Source organism: Heterodontus francisci, chromosome 4, assembly GCF_036365525.1.
Source record: "Heterodontus francisci isolate sHetFra1 chromosome 4, sHetFra1.hap1, whole genome shotgun sequence".
Lineage (NCBI taxonomy): Eukaryota > Metazoa > Chordata > Chondrichthyes > Heterodontiformes > Heterodontidae > Heterodontus > Heterodontus francisci.
The window spans coordinates 158,699,980-158,714,860 of record NC_090374.1 but is presented as its reverse complement, the minus strand read 5'-3'; positions in this window follow the sequence as shown (position 1 = coordinate 158,714,860).

Genomic DNA, 14,881 nt, shown 5'->3' with positions numbered 1-14,881 from the left:
AAATAGAGAGAGAGAATGTGGCAGGGAAATAGAGAGAGAAAATGTGGCACGGAAATAGAGAGAGACAGAGAGACAATGTGGCAGGGAAATAGAGAGAGAAAATGTGGCAGGGAAATAAAGAGAGAGAATGTGGCAGGGAAATAGAGAGAGAGAGAGAGAGAATGTGGCAGGGAAATAGAGAGAGAAAATGTGGCACGGAAATAGAGAGAGAGAATGTGGCAGGGAAATAAAGAGAGAGAGAGAGAATGTGGCAGGGAAATAAAGAGAGAGAGAGAGAGAATGTGGCAGGGAAATACAGAGAGAAAATGTGGCAGGGAAATAAAGAGAGAGAGAGAGAATGTGGCAGGGAAATAAAGAGAGAGAGAGAGAGAATGTGGCAGGGAAATAAAGAGAGAGAGAGAGAGAGAATGTGGCAGGGAAATAAAGAGAGAGAATGTGGCAGGGAAATAGAGAGAGAGTGGAGAGAGAATGTGGCAGGGAAATAGAGAGAGAAAATGTGGCACGGAAATAGAGAGAGAGAATGTGGCAGGGAAATAAAGAGAGAGAGAGAGAATGTGGCAGGGAAATAAAGAGAGAGAGAGAGAGAATGTGGCAGGGAAATAGAGAGAGAGAGAGAATGTGGCAGGGAAATAGAGAGAGAAAATGTGGCAGGGAAATAAAGAGAGAGAGAGAGAATGTGGCAGGGAAATAAAGAGAGAGAGAGAGAGAATGTGGCAGGGAAATAAAGAGAGAGAGAGAGAGAATGTGGCAGGGAAATAGAGAGAGAGAATGTGGCAGGGAAATAAAGAGAGAGAGAGAGAATGTGGCAGGGAAATAGAGAGAGAGAATGTGGCAGGGAAATAGAGAGAGAAAATGTGGCACGGAAAAAAAGAGAGAGAATGTGGCAGGGAAATAGAGAGAGAGAATGTGGCAGGGAAATAGAGAGAGAGAGAGAATGTGGCAGGGAAATAGAGAGAGAAAATGTGGCAGGGAAATAGAGAGAGAAAATGTGGCAGGGAAATAGAGAGAGAGAATGTGGCAGGGAAATAGAGAGAGAGAATGTGGCAGGGAAATAGAGAGAGAAAATGTGGCACGGAAATAGAGAGAGAGAGAGAGAGAATGTGGCAGGGAAATAGAGAGAGAAAATGTGGCAGGGAAATAAAGAGAGAGAGAGAGAGAGAATGTGGCAGGGAAATAGAGAGAGAAAATGTGGCAGGGAAAAAAAGAGAGAGAATGTGGCAGGGAAATAGAGAGAGAGAGAGAGAGAGAGAGAATGTGGCAGGGAAAAAGAGAGAGAAAATGTGGCAGGGAAAAAGAGAGAGAGAATGTGGCAGGGAAATAGAGAGAGAGAATGTGGCAGGGAAATAGAGAGAGAGAATGTGGCAGGGAAATAGAGAGAGAGAATGTGGCAGGGAAATAGAGAGAGAGAATGTGGCAGGGAAAAAGAGAGAGAATGTGGCAGGGAAATAGAGAGAGAAAATGTGGCAGGGAAATAGAGAGAGAGAATGTGGCAGGGAAATAGAGAGAGAGAATGTGGCAGGGAAATAGAGAGAGAAAATGTGGCACGGAAAAAAAGAGAGAGAATGTGGCAGGGAAATAGAGAGAGAGAATGTGGCAGGGAAATAGAGAGAGAGAGAGAATGTGGCAGGGAAATAGAGAGAGAGAATGTGGCAGGGAAATAGAGAGAGAAAATGTGGCAGGGAAAAAAAGAGAGAGAATGTGGCAGGGAAATAGAGAGAGAGAATGTGGCAGGGAAATAGAGAGAGAAAATGTGGCAGGGAAATAGAGAGAGAGAATGTGGCAGGGAAATAGAGAGAGAGAATGTGGCAGGGAAATAGAGAGAGAGAATGTGGCAGGGAAATAGAGAGAGAAAATGTGGCACGGAAATAGAGAGAGAGAGAGAGAGAATGTGGCAGGGAAATAGAGAGAGAAAATGTGGCAGGGAAATAAAGAGAGAGAGAGAGAGAGAATGTGGCAGGGAAATAGAGAGAGAAAATGTGGCAGGGAAAAAAAGAGAGAGAATGTGGCAGGGAAATAAAGAGAGAGAGAGAGAGAGAATGTGGCAGGGAAATAGAGAGAGAAAATGTGGCAGGGAAAAAAGAGAGAGAATGTGGCAGGGAAATAGAGAGAGAGAGAGAGAGAGAGAGAATGTGGCAGGGAAATAGAGAGAGAGAATGTGGCAGGGAAATAGAGAGAGAGAATGTGGCAGGGAAAAAAGAGAGAGAATGTGGCAGGGAAATAGAGAGAGAAAATGTGGCAGGGAAATAGAGAGAGAAAATGTGGCAGGGAAATAGAGAGAGAGAATGTGGCAGGGAAATAGAGAGAGAGAATGTGGCAGGGAAATAGAGAGAGAGAATGTGGCAGGGAAATAGAGAGAGAAAATGTGGCAGAGGAAAAAAGAGAGAAAATGTGGCAGGGAAATAGAGAGAGAGAATGTGGCAGGGAAATAGAGAGAGAGAGAGAGAATGTGGCAGGGAAATAGAGAGAGAGAATGTGGCAGGGAAATAGAGAGAGAAAATGTGTCAGGGAAAAAAAGAGAGAGAATGTGGCAGGGAAATAGAGAGAGAGAATGTGGCAGGGAAATAGAGAGAGAGAATGTGGCAGGGAAATAGAGAGAGAGAATGTGGCAGGGAAATAGAGAGAGAGAATGTGGCAGGGAAATAGAGAGAGAAAATGTGGCACGGAAATAGAGAGAGAGAGAGAGAGAATGTGGCAGGGAAATAGAGAGAGAAAATGTGGCAGGGAAATAGAGAGAGAGAATGTGGCAGGGAAATAGAGAGAGAAAATGTGGCACGGAAATAGAGAGAGACAGAGAGACAATGTGGCAGGGAAATAGAGAGAGAAAATGTGGCAGGGAAATAAAGAGAGAGAATGTGGCAGGGAAATAGAGAGAGAGAGAGAGAGAATGTGGCAGGGAAATAGAGAGAGAAAATGTGGCACGGAAATAGAGAGAGAGAATGTGGCAGGGAAATAAAGAGAGAGAGAGAGAATGTGGCAGGGAAATAAAGAGAGAGAGAGAGAGAATGTGGCAGGGAAATACAGAGAGAAAATGTGGCAGGGAAATAAAGAGAGAGAGAGAGAATGTGGCAGGGAAATAAAGAGAGAGAGAGAGAGAATGTGGCAGGGAAATAAAGAGAGAGAGAGAGAGAGAATGTGGCAGGGAAATAAAGAGAGAGAATGTGGCAGGGAAATAGAGAGAGAGTGGAGAGAGAATGTGGCAGGGAAATAGAGAGAGAAAATGTGGCACGGAAATAGAGAGAGAGAATGTGGCAGGGAAATAAAGAGAGAGAGAGAGAATGTGGCAGGGAAATAAAGAGAGAGAGAGAGAGAATGTGGCAGGGAAATAGAGAGAGAGAGAGAATGTGGCAGGGAAATAGAGAGAGAAAATGTGGCAGGGAAATAAAGAGAGAGAGAGAGAATGTGGCAGGGAAATAAAGAGAGAGAGAGAGAGAATGTGGCAGGGAAATAAAGAGAGAGAGAGAGAGAATGTGGCAGGGAAATAGAGAGAGAGAATGTGGCAGGGAAATAAAGAGAGAGAGAGAGAGAGAATGTGGCAGGGAAATAGAGAGAGAAAATGTGGCAAGGAAATAAAGAGAGAGAGAGAGAGAATGTGGCAGGGAAATTGAGAGAGAGAGAGAATGTGGCAGGGAAATAGAGAGAGAAAATGTGGCAGGGAAATAAAGAGAGAGAGAGAGAGAATGTGGCAGGGAAATAAAGAGAGAGAGAGAGAGAATGTGGCAGGGAAATAAAGAGAGAGAGAGAGAATGTGGCAGGGAAATAAAAGAGAGAGAGAGAGAATGTGGCAGGGAAATAGAGCGAGAAAATGTGGCAGGGAAATAGAGAGAGAGAATGTGGCAGGGAAATAAAGAGAGAGAGAGAGAGAGAATGTGGCAGGGAAATAGAGAGAGAAAATGTGGCAGGGAAATAAAGAGAGAGAGAGAATGTGGCAGGGAAATAAAGAGAGAGAGAATGTGGCAGGGAAATAGAGAGAGAGAATGTGGCAGCGAAATAGAGAGAGAAAATGTGGCAGGGAAATAAAGAGAGAGAGAGAGAATGTGGCAGGGAAATAAAGAGAGAGAGAGAGAGAAAATGTGGCAGGGAAATAAAGAGAGAGAGAGAGAATGTGGCAGGGAAATAAAGAGAGAGAGAGAGAATGTGGCAGGGAAATACAGAGAGAAAATGTGGCAGGGGAATAAAGAGAGAGAGAGAGAGAATGTGGCAGGGAAATAGAGAGAGAGAGAGAGAGAGAATGTGGCAGGGAAATAGAGAGAGAAAATGTGGCAGGGAAATAGAGAGAGAAAATGTGGCAGGGAAAAAAAGAGAGAGAATGTGGCAGGGAAATAGAGAGAGAGAGAGAGAGAGAGAATGTGGCAGGGAAATAGAGAGAGAGAATGTGGCAGGGAAATAGAGAGAGAGAGAGAGAGAATGTGGCAGGGAAATAGAGAGAGAAAATGTGGCAGGGAAATAAAGAGAGAGAATGTGGCAGGGAAATAGAGAGAGAGAGAGAAAATGTGGCAGGGAAAAAAAGAGAGAGAATGTGGCAGGGAAATAGAGAGAGAGAGAGAGAATGTGGCAGGGAAATAGAGAGAGAGAATGTGGCAGGGAAATAGAGAGAGAGAATGTGGCAGGGAAATAGAGAGAGAGAATGTGGCAGGGAAATAGAGAGAGAGAATGTGGCAGGGAAATAGAGAGAGAGAGAGAGAGAGAGAGAGAATGTGGCAGGGAAATAGAGAGAGAGAATGTGGCAGGGAAATAGAGAGAGAAAATGTGGCAGGGAAAAAAAGAGAGAGAATGTGGCAGGGAAATAGAGAGAGAAAATGTGGCAGGGAAATAGAGAGAGAAAATGTGGCAGGGAAATAGAGAGAGAGAATGTGGCAGGGAAATAGAGAGAGAGAATGTGGCAGGGAAATAGAGAGAGAAAATGTGGCACGGAAATAGAGAGAGAGAGAGAGAGAGAATGTGGCAGGGAAATAGAGAGAGAAAATGTGGCAGGGAAATAAAGAGAGAGAGAGAGAGAGAATGTGGCAGGGAAATAGAGAGAGAAAATGTGGCAGGGAAAAAAAGAGAGAGAATGTGGCAGGGAAATAAAGAGAGAGAGAGAGAGAGAATGTGGCAGGGAAATAGAGAGAGAAAATGTGGCAGGGAAAAAAAGAGAGAGAATGTGGCAGGGAAATAGAGAGAGAGAGAGAGAGAGAATGTGGCAGGGAAATAGAGAGAGAGAATGTGGCAGGGAAATAGAGAGAGAGAATGTGGCAGGGAAATAGAGAGAGAAAATGTGGCAGGGAAAAAAAGAGAGAGAATGTGGCAGGGAAATAGAGAGAGAAAATGTGGCAGGGAAATAGAGAGAGAGAATGTGGCAGGGAAATAGAGAGAGAGAATGTGGCAGGGAAATAGAGAGAGAATGTGGCAGGGAAATAGAGAGAGAAAATGTGGCACGGAAAAAAAGAGAGAGAATGTGGCAGGGAAATAGAGAGAGAGAATGTGGCAGGGAAATAGAGAGAGAGAGAGAGAGAGAGAGAGAGAGAATGTGGCAGGGAAATAGAGAGAGAGAATGTGGCAGGGAAATAGAGAGAGAAAATGTGGCAGGGAAAAAAAGAGAGAGAATGTGGCAGGGAAATAGAGAGAGGAAATGTGGCAGGGAAATAGAGAGAGAGAATGTGGCAGGGAAATAGAGAGAGAGAATGTGGCAGGGAAATAGAGAGAGAGAGAGAGAGAATGTGGCAGGGAAATAGAGAGAGAAAATGTGGCAGGGAAATAAAGAGAGAGAGAGAGAGAGAGAATGTGGCAGGGAAATAGAGAGAGAAAATGTGGCAGGGAAAAAAAGAGAGAGAATGTGGCAGGGAAATAAAGAGAGAGAGAGAGAGAGAATGTGGCAGGGAAATAGAGAGAGAAAATGTGGCAGGGAAAAAAAGAGAGAGAATGTGGCAGGGAAATAGAGAGAGAGAGAGAGAGAGAATGTGGCAGGGAAATAGAGAGAGAGAATGTGGCAGGGAAATAGAGAGAGAAAATGTGGCAGGGAAAAAAAGAGAGAGAATGTGGCAGGGAAATAGAGAGAGAAAATGTGGCAGGGAAATAGAGAGAGAAAATGTGGCAGGGAAATAGAGAGAGAGAATGTGGCAGGGAAATAGAGAGAGAGAATGTGGCAGGGAAATAGAGAGAGAGAATGTGGCAGGGAAATAGAGAGAGAAAATGTGGCAGGGAAAAAAAGAGAGAAAATGTGGCAGGGAAATAGAGAGAGAGAATGTGGCAGGGAAATAGAGAGAGAGAGAGAATGTGGCAGGGAAATAGAGAGAGAAAATGTGGCAGGGAAAAACAGAGAGAGAATGTGGCAGGGAAATAGAGAGAGAGAATGTGGCAGGGAAATAGAGAGAGAGAATGTGGCAGGGAAATAGAGAGAGAGAATGTGGCAGGGAAATAGAGAGAGAGAATGTGGCAGGGAAATAGAGAGAGAGAATGTGGCAGGGAAATAGAGAGAGAGAGAATGTGGCACGGAAATAGAGAGAGAGAGAATGTGGCAGGGAAATAGAGAGAGAAAATGTGGCACGGAAATAGAGAGAGACAGAGAGACAATGTGGCAGGGAAATAAAGAGAGAGAATGTGGCAGGGAAATAGAGAGAGAGAGAGAGAGAATGTGGCAGGGAAATAAAGAGAGAGAGAGAGAATGTGGCAGGGAAATAAAGAGAGAGAGAGAGAGAGAATGTGGCAGGGAAATAGAGAGAGAAAATGTGGCAGGGAAATAAAGAGAGAGAGAGAGAGAATGTGGCAGGGAAATAAAGAGAGAGAGAGAGAGAATGTGGCAGGGAAATAAAGAGAGAGAGAGAGAGAGAATGTGGCAGGGAAATAAAGAGAGAGAATGTGGCAGGGAAATAGAGAGAGAGTGGAGAGAGAATGTGGCAGGGAAATAGAGAGAGAAAATGTGGCACGGAAATAGAGAGAGAGAATGTGGCAGGGAAATAAAGAGAGAGAGAGAGAATGTGGCAGGGAAATAAAGAGAGAGAGAGAGAGAATGTGGCAGGGAAATAAAGAGAGAGAGAGAGAATGTGGCAGGGAAATAGAGAGAGAAAATGTGGCAGGGAAATAAAGAGAGAGAGAGAGAATGTGGCAGGGAAATAAAGAGAGAGAGAGAGAGAATGTGGCAGGGAAATAAAGAGAGAGAGAGAGAGAGAATGTGGCAGGGAAATAGAGAGAGAGAATGTGGCAGGGAAATAAAGAGAGAGAGAATGTGGCAGGGAAATAGAGAGAGAAAATGTGGCAAGGAAATAAAGAGAGAGAGAGAGAGAATGTGGCAGGGAAATAGAGAGAGAGAGAGAATGTGGCAGGGAAATAGAGAGAGAGAGAGAAATGTGGCAGGGAAATAAAGAGAGAGAGAGAGAGAATGTGGCAGGGAAATAAAGAGAGAGAGAGAGAATGTGGCAGGGAAATAAAAAGAGAGAGAGAGAGAATGTGGCAGGGAAATAGAGCGAGAAAATGTGGCAGGGAAATAGAGAGAGAGAATGTGGCAGGGAAATAAAGAGAGAGAGAGAGAGAGAATGTGGCAGGGAAATAGAGAGAGAGAATGTGGCAGGGAAATAGAGAGAGAAAATGTGGCAGGGAAATAAAGAGAGAGAGAGAGAATGTGGCAGGGAAATAAAGAGAGAGAGAGAGAGAAAATGTGGCAGGGAAATAAAGAGAGAGAGAGAGAATGTGGCAGGGAAATAAAGAGAGAGAGAGAGAGAATGTGGCAGGGAAATAGAGAGAGAAAATGTGGCAGGGAAATAAAGAGAGAGAGAGAGAGAATGTGGCAGGGAAATAGAGAGAGAGAGAGAGAGAGAGAATGTGGCAGGAAAATAGAGAGAGAAAATGTGGCAGGGAAATAGAGAGAGAAAATGTGGCAAGGAAATAAAGAGAGAGAGAGAGAGAATGTGGCAGGGAAATAGAGAGAGAGAGAGAATGTGGCAGGGAAATAGAGAGAGAAAATGTGGCAGGGAAATAAAGAGAGAGAGAGAGAGAATGTGGCAGGGAAATAAAGAGAGAGAGAGAGAGAATGTGGCAGGGAAATAAAGAGAGAGAGAGAGAATGTGGCAGGGAAATAAAAAGAGAGAGAGAGAGAATGTGGCAGGGAAATAGAGCGAGAAAATGTGGCAGGGAAATAGAGAGAGAGAATGTGGCAGGGAAATAAAGAGAGAGAGAGAGAGAATGTGGCAGGGAAATAGAGAGAGAAAATGTGGCAGGGAAATAAAGAGAGAGAGAGAATGTGGCAGGGAAATAGAGAGAGAGAATGTGGCAGGGAAATAGAGAGAGAGAGAGAAAATGTGGCAGGGAAATAAAGAGAGAGAGAGAGAGAATGTGGCAGGGAAATAAAGAGAGAGAGAGAGAATGTGGCAGGGAAATAAAAAGAGAGAGAGAGAGAATGTGGCAGGGAAATAGAGCGAGAAAATGTGGCAGGGAAATAGAGAGAGAGAATGTGGCAGGGAAATAAAGAGAGAGAGAGAGAGAGAATGTGGCAGGGAAATAGAGAGAGAGAATGTGGCAGGGAAATAGAGAGAGAAAATGTGGCAGGGAAATAAAGAGAGAGAGAGAGAATGTGGCAGGGAAATAAAGAGAGAGAGAGAGAGAAAATGTGGCAGGGAAATAAAGAGAGAGAGAGAGAATGTGGCAGGGAAATAAAGAGAGAGAGAGAGAGAATGTGGCAGGGAAATAGAGAGAGAAAATGTGGCAGGGAAATAAAGAGAGAGAGAGAGAGAATGTGGCAGGGAAATAGAGAGAGAGAGAGAGAGAGAGAATGTGGCAGGAAAATAGAGAGAGAAAATGTGGCAGGGAAATAGAGAGAGAAAATGTGGCAAGGAAATAAAGAGAGAGAGAGAGAGAATGTGGCAGGGAAATAGAGAGAGAGAGAGAATGTGGCAGGGAAATAGAGAGAGAGAGAGAGAGAATGTGGCAGGGAAATAAAGAGAGAGAGAGAGAGAATGTGGCAGGGAAATAAAGAGAGAGAGAGAGAATGTGGCAGGGAAATAAAAAGAGAGAGAGAGAGAATGTGGCAGGGAAATAGAGCGAGAAAATGTGGCAGGGAAATAGAGAGAGAGAATGTGGCAGGGAAATAAAGAGAGAGAGAGAGAGAATGTGGCAGGGAAATAGAGAGAGAAAATGTGGCAGGGAAATAAAGAGAGAGAGAGAATGTGGCAGGGAAATAGAGAGAGAGAATGTGGCAGGGAAATAAAGAGAGAGAGAGAGAATGTGGCAGGGAAATAAAGAGAGAGAGAGAGAGAAATGTGGCAGGGAAATAGAGAGAGAAAATGTGGCAGGGAAAAAAAGAGAGAGAATGTGGCAGGGAAATAGAGAGAGAGAGAGAGAGAGAGAGAGAGAATGTGGCAGGGAAATAGAGAGAGAGAATGTGGCAGGGAAATAGAGAGAGAGAGAGAGAGAGAGAATGTGGCAGGGAAATAGAGAGAGAAAATGTGGCAGGGAAATAAAGAGAGAGAATGTGGCAGGGAAATAAAGAGAGAGAGAGAGAGAAAATGTGGCAGGGAAAAAAAGAGAGAGAATGTGGCAGGGAAATAGAGAGAGAGAGAATGTGGCAGGGAAATAGAGAGAGAGAATGTGGCAGGGAAATAGAGAGAGAGAATGTGGCAGGGAAATAGAGAGAGAAAATGTGGCACGGAAAAAAAGAGAGAGAATGTGGCAGGGAAATAGAGAGAGAGAATGTGGCAGGGAAATAGAGAGAGAGAGAGAGAGAGAGAATGTGGCAGGGAAATAGAGAGAGAGAATGTGGCAGGGAAATAGAGAGAGAAAATGTGGCAGGGAAAAAAAGAGAGAGAATGTGGCAGGGAAATAGAGAGAGAAAATGTGGCAGGGAAATAGAGAGAGAAAATGTGGCAGGGAAATAGAGAGAGAGAATGTGGCAGGGAAATAGAGAGAGAGAATGTGGCAGGGAAATAGAGAGAGAAAATGTGGCACGGAAATAGAGAGAGAGAGAGAGAGAATGTGGCAGGGAAATAGAGAGAGAAAATGTGGCAGGGAAATAAAGAGAGAGAGAGAGAGAGAATGTGGCAGGGAAATAGAGAGAGAAAATGTGGCAGGGAAAAAAAGAGAGAGAATGTGGCAGGGAAATAAAGAGAGAGAGAGAGAGAGAATGTGGCAGGGAAATAGAGAGAGAAAATGTGGCAGGGAAAAAAAGAGAGAGAATGTGGCAGGGAAATAGAGAGAGAGAGAGAGAGAGAGAATGTGGCAGGGAAATAGAGAGAGAGAATGTGGCAGGGAAATAGAGAGAGAGAATGTGGCAGGGAAATAGAGAGAGAGAATGTGGCACGGAAATAGAGAGAGAGAGAATGTGGCAGGGAAATAGAGAGAGAAAATGTGGCACGGAAATAGAGAGAGACAGAGAGACAATGTGGCAGGGAAATAAAGAGAGAGAATGTGGCAGGGAAATAGAGAGAGAGAGAGAGAGAATGTGGCAGGGAAATAAAGAGAGAGAGAGAGAATGTGGCAGGGAAATAAAGAGAGAGAGAGAGAGAGAATGTGGCAGGGAAATAGAGAGAGAAAATGTGGCAGGGAAATAAAGAGAGAGAGAGAGAGAATGTGGCAGGGAAATAAAGAGAGAGAGAGAGAGAATGTGGCAGGGAAATAAAGAGAGAGAGAGAGAGAGAATGTGGCAGGGAAATAAAGAGAGAGAATGTGGCAGGGAAATAGAGAGAGAGTGGAGAGAGAATGTGGCAGGGAAATAGAGAGAGAAAATGTGGCACGGAAATAGAGAGAGAGAATGTGGCAGGGAAATAAAGAGAGAGAGAGAGAATGTGGCAGGGAAATAAAGAGAGAGAGAGAGAGAATGTGGCAGGGAAATAAAGAGAGAGAGAGAGAATGTGGCAGGGAAATAGAGAGAGAAAATGTGGCAGGGAAATAAAGAGAGAGAGAGAGAATGTGGCAGGGAAATAAAGAGAGAGAGAGAGAGAATGTGGCAGGGAAATAAAGAGAGAGAGAGAGAGAGAATGTGGCAGGGAAATAGAGAGAGAGAATGTGGCAGGGAAATAAAGAGAGAGAGAGAGAGAATGTGGCAGGGAAATAGAGAGAGAAAATGTGGCAAGGAAATAAAGAGAGAGAGAGAGAGAATGTGGCAGGGAAATAGAGAGAGAGAGAGAATGTGGCAGGGAAATAGAGAGAGAGAGAGAAAATGTGGCAGGGAAATAAAGAGAGAGAGAGAGAGAATGTGGCAGGGAAATAAAGAGAGAGAGAGAGAATGTGGCAGGGAAATAAAAAGAGAGAGAGAGAGAATGTGGCAGGGAAATAGAGCGAGAAAATGTGGCAGGGAAATAGAGAGAGAGAATGTGGCAGGGAAATAAAGAGAGAGAGAGAGAGAGAATGTGGCAGGGAAATAAAGAGAGAGAGAATGTGGCAGGGAAATAGAGAGAGAGAATGTGGCAGGGAAATAAAGAGAGAGAGAGAGAAAATGTGGCAGTGAAATAAAGAGAGAGAGAGAGAATGTGGCAGGGAAATAGAGAGAGAAAATGTGGCAGGGAAATAAAGAGAGAGAGAGAGAGAATGTGGCAGGGAAATAGAGAGAGAGAGAGAGAGAGAGAATGTGGCAGGAAAATAGAGAGAGAAAATGTGGCAGGGAAATAGAGAGAGAAAATGTGGCAAGGAAATAAAGAGAGAGAGAGAGAGAATGTGGCAGGGAAATAGAGAGAGAGAGAGAATGTGGCAGGGAAATAGAGAGAGAAAATGTGGCAGGGAAATAAAGAGAGAGAGAGAGAGAATGTGGCAGGGAAATAAAGAGAGAGAGAGAGAGAATGTGGCAGGGAAATAAAGAGAGAGAGAGAGAATGTGGCAGGGAAATAAAAAGTGAGAGAGAGAGAATGTGGCAGGGAAATAGAGCGAGAAAATGTGGCAGGGAAATAGAGAGAGAGAATGTGGCAGGGAAATAAAGAGAGAGAGAGAGAGAATGTGGCAGGGAAATAGAGAGAGAAAATGTGGCAGGGAAATAAAGAGAGAGAGAGAATGTGGCAGGGAAATAGAGAGAGAGAATGTGGCAGGGAAATAAAGAGAGAGAGAGAGAATGTGGCAGGGAAATAAAGAGAGAGAGAGAGAGAAAATGTGGCAGGGAAATAGAGAGAGAAAATGTGGCAGGGAAAAAAAGAGAGAGAATGTGGCAGGGAAATAGAGAGAGAGAGAGAGAGAGAGAGAGAGAATGTGGCAGGGAAATAGAGAGAGAGAATGTGGCAGGGAAATAGAGAGAGAGAGAGAGAGAGAGAATGTGGCAGGGAAATAGAGAGAGAAAATGTGGCAGGGAAATAAAGAGAGAGAATGTGGCAGGGAAATAAAGAGAGAGAGAGAGAGAAAATGTGGCAGGGAAAAAAAGAGAGAGAATGTGGCAGGGAAATAGAGAGAGAGAGAATGTGGCAGGGAAATAGAGAGAGAGAATGTGGCAGGGAAATAGAGAGAGAGAATGTGGCAGGGAAATAGAGAGAGAAAATGTGGCACGGAAAAAAAGAGAGAGAATGTGGCAGGGAAATAGAGAGAGAGAATGTGGCAGGGAAATAGAGAGAGAGAGAGAGAGAGAGAATGTGGCAGGGAAATAGAGAGAGAGAATGTGGCAGGGAAATAGAGAGAGAAAATGTGGCAGGGAAAAAAAGAGAGAGAATGTGGCAGGGAAATAGAGAGAGAAAATGTGGCAGGGAAATAGAGAGAGAAAATGTGGCAGGGAAATAGAGAGAGAGAATGTGGCAGGGAAATAGAGAGAGAGAATGTGGCAGGGAAATAGAGAGAGAAAATGTGGCACGGAAATAGAGAGAGAGAGAGAGAGAATGTGGCAGGGAAATAGAGAGAGAAAATGTGGCAGGGAAATAAAGAGAGAGAGAGAGAGAGAATGTGGCAGGGAAATAGAGAGAGAAAATGTGGCAGGGAAAAAAAGAGAGAGAATGTGGCAGGGAAATAAAGAGAGAGAGAGAGAGAGAATGTGGCAGGGAAATAGAGAGAGAAAATGTGGCAGGGAAAAAAAGAGAGAGAATGTGGCAGGGAAATAGAGAGAGAGAGAGAGAGAGAATGTGGCAGGGAAATAGAGAGAGAGAATGTGGCAGGGAAATAGAGAGAGAGAATGTGGCAGGGAAATAGAGAGAGAAAATGTGGCAGGGAAAAAAAGAGAGAGAATGTGGCAGGGAAATAGAGAGAGAAAATGTGGCAGGGAAATAGAGAGAGAGAATGTGGCAGGGAAATAGAGAGAGAGAATGTGGCAGGGAAATAGAGAGAGAAAATGTGGCAGGGAAATAGAGAGAGTGAATGTGGCAGGGAAATAGAGAGAGTGAATGTGGCAGGGAAATAGAGAGAGAGAGAGAGAGAGAGAGAGAATGTGGCAGGGAAAGAGAGAGAGAGAATGTGGCAGGGAAATAGAGAGAGAAAATGTGGCAGGGAAAAAAAGAGAGAGAATGTGGCAGGGAAATAGAGAGAGAAAATGTGGCAGGGAAATAGAGAGAGAGAATGTGGCAGGGAAATAGAGAGAGAGAATGTGGCAGGGAAATAGAGAGAGAGAATGTGGCAGGGAAATAGAGAGAGAAAATGTGGCACGGAAATAGAGAGAGAGAGAGAGAGAGAGAATGTGGCAGGGAAATAGAGAGAGAAAATGTGGCAGGGAAATAAAGAGAGAGAGAGAGAGAGAATGTGGCAGGGAAATAGAGAGAGAGAATGTGGCAGGGAAATAGAGAGAGAAAATGTGGCAGGGAAAAAAAGAGAGAGAATGTGGCAGGGAAATAGAGAGAGAGAGAGAGAGAGAATGTGGCAGGGAAATAGAGAGAGAGAATGTGGCAGGGAAATAGAGAGAGAAAATGTGGCAGGGAAAAAAAGAGAGAGAATGTGGCAGGGAAATAGAGAGAGAAAATGTGGCAGGGAAATAGAGAGAGAAAATGTGGCAGGGAAATAGAGAGAGAGAATGTGGCAGGGAAATAGAGAGAGAGAATGTGGCAGGGAAATAGAGAGAGAAAATGTGGCAGGGAAAAAAAGAGAGAAAATGTGGCAGGGAAATAGAGAGAGAGAATGTGGCAGGGAAATAGAGAGAGAGAGAGAGAGAGAGAATGTGGCAGGGAAATAGAGAGAGAAAATGTGGCAGGGAAAAAAAGAGAGAGAATGTGGCAGGGAAATAGAGAGAGAGAATGTGGCAGGGAAATAGAGAGAGAGAATGTGGCAGGGAAATAGAGAGAGAGAATGTGGCAGGGAAATAGAGAGAGAGAATGTGGCAGGGAAATAGAGAGAGAAAATGTGGCACGGAAATAGAGAGAGAGAGAGAGAGAATGTGGCAGGGAAATAGAGAGAGAAAATGTGGCACGGAAATAGAGAGAGACAGAGAGACAATGTGGCAGGGAAATAGAGAGAGAAAATGTGGCAGGGAAATAAAGAGAGAGAATGTGGCAGGGAAATAGAGAGAGAGAGAGAGAGAATGTGGCAGGGAAATAGAGAGAGAAAATGTGGCACGGAAATAGAGAGAGAGAATGTGGCAGGGAAATAAAGAGAGAGAGAGAGAGAATGTGGCAGGGAAATAAAGAGAGAGAGAGAGAGAGAATGTGGCAGGGAAATAAAGAGAGAGAATGTGGCAGGGAAATAGAGAGAGAGTGGAGAGAGAATGTGGCAGGGAAATAGAGAGAGAAAATGTGGCACGGAAATAGAGAGAGAGAATGTGGCAGGGAAATAAAGAGAGAGAGAGAGAGAATGTGGCAGGGAAATAAAGAGAGAGTGAGAGAGAATGTGGCAGGGAAATAGAGAGAGAAAATGTGGCAGGGAAATAAAGAGAGAGAGAGAGAATGTGGCAGGGAAATAAAGAGAGAGAGAGAGAGAATGTGGCAGGGAAATAAAGAGAGAGAGAGAGAGAATGTGGCAGGGAAATAGAGAGAGAGAATGTGGCAGGGAAATAAAGAGAGAGAGAGAGAGAGAGAGAATGTGGCAGGGA